The sequence below is a fragment of the Oncorhynchus masou genome, chromosome 30 (assembly GCF_036934945.1).
Source record: "Oncorhynchus masou masou isolate Uvic2021 chromosome 30, UVic_Omas_1.1, whole genome shotgun sequence".
In the NCBI taxonomy this organism is placed as follows: domain Eukaryota; kingdom Metazoa; phylum Chordata; class Actinopteri; order Salmoniformes; family Salmonidae; genus Oncorhynchus; species Oncorhynchus masou.
The window spans coordinates 26,659,684-26,663,944 of NC_088241.1; the positions used below are offsets into that span (position 1 = coordinate 26,659,684).

At 41.5% G+C, this 4,261-nt stretch overlaps 1 long non-coding RNA gene across 2 annotated transcripts; it reads left to right on the forward strand.

Annotated features, from left to right (window-relative positions):
- On the forward strand, positions 1-3,699 carry LOC135523131 (uncharacterized). Of its 2 annotated transcripts, XR_010452780.1 has the most exons (3): positions 1-76; positions 277-370; positions 2,709-3,699. It is a non-coding gene; the product is annotated as an uncharacterized LOC135523131 (long non-coding RNA). The 2 variants fall into 2 exon arrangements; XR_010452779.1 differs by having other exon boundaries at positions 7-370.
- Positions 3,700-4,261: the final 562 nt, after the last annotated feature.

Here is a 4,261-nt window from a genome sequence, read left to right on the forward strand (position 1 = left end):
ACACACACTCCAGACAATAATAGCTGAAGCCAACAGAAGCCCAGCTGACTTTGAGACATATAGTATCATCCGACAGGTGAATGAGAAAATGTTTCCAGCTTTAGGAGTGAGATATGAGTACATTTCCGAATTTAGCGACTACATCTACAATGTTATGTTATCTGTATTAATAATCGAAGTACCTTTTCTCACATATGTTTGGGAAACCTGTTGCATTCTTGATAGGATTGAGTCTATTTCACATTAGGGCAACTCATTTTGTTGTTGTTGAAGCAGCAGTAGCCTGAAGTGCGAGAAGCTCAGATGGAATTGTTTCAGAAAAAGAAAGAGGGAGAGAAAGAAGGGAAAAGAACAGCGCCAACATCAGAAGGTAATGGAGGAAATCATGGAGCTACTGCTTTTTGTGAGAGGGGGGATGGGTGGTTTTAGATTCTCCCTCCTCCCTCTTCCTCTGTTCTCTCTTCTCATCTTTGTTCGAGTGCTTGAAGAAAAACACTCTCTACACCCTGAAATACAATAAACAAGTGAAGAACAACATATCTCAAACTTGAGAGAAGCACGGTAAACGTTCTCTGTCAAAGTATTTGTGTCGGCATGAAGTTATAGGATATGTTATGGAGTCAATATCCACCTTTAGTTACATTTAGAGGACATTTCTAAGCATGGGACAGTGGAATAGTTTTATACTCGTCAACTAAAGGAAATGTGTATTAATAGGATGCTACACACTTTTTGCCTTTACGGTTCACTCACTCAATGTGCACATCGATCATCATCATCATCATTGAGACAGTCCTTTGGGGCGGCAGGGTAGCCTAGTGGTTAGAGCGTTGGACTAATAACTGAAAGGTTGCAAGATCAAATCCCCAAGCTGACAAGGTCCAAATCTGTCATTCTGTCCCTGGACAAGGCAGTTAACCCACTGTTCCTAGGCCGTCATTGTAAATAAGAATTTGTTCTTAACTGACTTGCCTCATTAAATAAAGGTAAAAATACAAATAAACAAAGGAATGATCACATCCTCTGGTTTATAATAAGTCCTTATCTAATGAGGAGGGACTGGTCACAGCAGGGTGCCCCATCCTCCTTCTCGCTGGGCTGGGGCCTTGCTCTGGGTCTTGTCTGCTCTGTCTAAAACCCCCCTCCCATCTTCCAATAACTGCCCTGCATGCCTGTCATCTGTAAATCTCTTTTAGAGTGATGACACTTCATTGGAGGCAGTAGTTTTCCCAAAACGTTTAGCAAATTTCATTCTTAATTGGATTCATCTTAAATATTGATGGCACTTGATCTGGCCTAATTCAGTGAGAGCTTGTCAAACAAGTAGATACGATGTTTGTGTGTCGACCGAACGTTATCAATGATAACCAAACTCATTTGGATCTCAGCTAAACACCAATCAATGTGGTTTCCTAACCATATTTTTTATTTTAACCAAATAATAAAAACGTTACTTCTGTGAAAATGCATCGAAGGGGAAATTGAGATCAGATATAAAAGTAATTGTGTCTTTTAGGGGTTACACTTTCAATACTATGGATACCAAAGCTGTGAAATCATTTGAGACCGGAGAGTTTTGTGGATTAAATTCCAAAAACAAAGCTGTCTTGTCATGAGAATAATCACACAGGAATATTTCTGTTGTAAAATGGGAGTTTCTGGAGGCCTTCAATCATGTGATTTGTTATCCAACTGGGTTTATGGCACTAAGTGAAACGTAGTGTGTTGAACCATGACATATTTCGGCTCTGAATACAACCAAGGCGATTGCCAATTGGAGGATAGAAATTTGCAATATGTCGTGTTATCATCATAATGATAATATTCCTCAATGTTCAACATGTTTTACAATTTTGTGTTTGAATTGTAAGAATTCAGCATTTTTATTGTACGACTCCTTATTTTAGTTGATGAAATGTCTTTGGATACGTTTATTTCATCTTCCATCAACGCAAACAAAAACAACAGTACGAAATCAGTCATAATTGTACTTTTCCATTGCATACAGGAAGCTGTTTAGCACTTAGTTTATGAAAGCACAGAGATAGAGAGGGAGAGAGAGAGAAAGAGAGAGAGGGAGAGAGAAAAAAGAAATAGAGAGAGAGAGGGAGAAGAAGAGGAGGAGGGGCAGAAAGACCCCCATACGTATTTACTCCATACCCACACTGCGTATTGACACTGTTCACACTCCAAGGCACAAACTGAACTGAATCTTCTGAATTGGAAGAGCGCTACTTCTGCTGCTACAGATGTGACCTTTAAAACTGATACAACTATCATGCAACAGCCCCATGCTTTCATGATTTACCTTAAAATACGTTCTCATGCAATATTAATGAGGTATACTTTGTTGAAGGATAAATCATTTATTCACTCCCTACTGCCTGCTTCCAACATCCCCATTAACCCAGCGCTCACGCTCAAATCCCTTATAGAAAACAGGGCTGGGTGAAACTATGTGAGGAGGGAGTGGAGGTGTTCTCACTCATTCCACACTACCATCACTCCACCACCGTTCTATTGAAATTATAGATTTCTGTTTCCCCCCAGGCTTCAAAGTTTATTCACTACTGGTCTCTCACGGCTCCTGCTATTTTGCTTTTTGCTCTCTTTCTTCTCTCCCCCACCTCTACTCTCCTGTGTCTTTTGTATGAGGCCATTGCATCATCCCTATTGTCATGTTAATGCCCTGTTTGTTCTCTTTGCAGAGGCCTTACCATCCATCAAAGCATCTTCCAGCTTTTCATCTCGCCCAGACTATCTATACCTGTAATTAGGTTTGGGTGAGGGAGAAGATGGATTTGGTTTGCAGCACCATGCAGAGAAAAACAAGACGTCAGGAAGTCCTTACCGCTGTTCTGGGACCAGCCCTTAATGGTGTCTAATTGACCTGGTCTGTCATGTGGCCATGGCTTCATACGGTCGGGGGGCGATTATCTACATGTGTCATCCTGAAAGGATTAGCATTAGTAGTCTGTGTGTGTGTGTGTGTGTGTGTGTGTGTGTGTGTGTGTGTGTGTGTGTGTGTGTGTGTGTGTGTGTGTGTGTGTGTGTGTGTGTGTGTGTGTGTGTGTGTGTGTGTGTGTGTGTGTGTGTGTGTGTGTGTGTGTGTGTGTGTGTGTGTGTGTGTGTACGGTTGTGGGTGAGGGGTGGCTGCATGGGGTTGCTATAATTGCCTTCCAGATGAGATGTGAGTGAATCAGGAAAACATTAATGAATTAAGATAGTAGCCTTCAACCTAAAGCTAACCCAGTGATCCGGCTTCCAGATTTCCAGCATTGTAATTTGTACAACATAGAAATAGGTGGACAAATAGAAGAGGGCAATCACATTCTTTGCCTACTCAAATGCATGCATGGGCTTAACAACACATTATCTGAAAGAGGAGGGTTAAAATCTATTATCCAAGTGCTCTATAAAAGAGAGGAGTGAATCCAGCATCTCTTTTATTTACTTCCTGTCTCTGGTGCAGCTGTACTGCAGACACGCACATCGCTTCAGTGACCTTCACGATGATATGAAAACGAAGGATGATGCCTCCAGTGTGTTTCTGGTGTGTCTCATCTCCCAAGATGGACAGCCGTGCATTATTGATCACAAAAAACTTCAACAGTGCTATGTACTGTGTCGCCTATGGAAGCACGTTTGAGAGAACACATTACAGCAATTCAGGTTTTTCTGCTATAAAACGTGTGATGAAATGGTGTTAATCGGTTGCGTCTGTTTGTTTGTTTGTTTGTTCGTTGTTATCTCTCTTCCCCACGGTCTCTCTCCCGACCCCTTCTTGTTTGAAAACCCACAGGGAGGCTGGATGGTATAACTGGAGTGACATCTCCCTTACCTCTCCTCTCTGTTCTGTTGTTCACAAGGCGACGGTCCCTTCCATAACAACTCCCCCTCATCTACATTGAAAAAGAGGCCATTTCCTTTCAGCTAGCTTGTGTTCCTCTACTGGCTATGTTCAACATGCAGTTATAGTCTGAAGCTCATTGCAAGCATTTGGAAGTACATTGAAAGAGCCCCATCAAACCAAAAAATTTGTAATACCAGACTACTGTCAAATAAATCCACATCTTTCTTCAAGAGAGAGCAATGCAATGCCCTTTTCATGTAGTATGAAACCTATTTACCTATTGATAGATGTGTCGTTTCTTCAAGGCAGGTAAAGCAGACCTTTAACAGCACAGATAAGTGGACTCTATACACCCTGCTATGCAAGCTGGCAGACACTATTTGATATCAGCCAAATAAGAGATGAGAA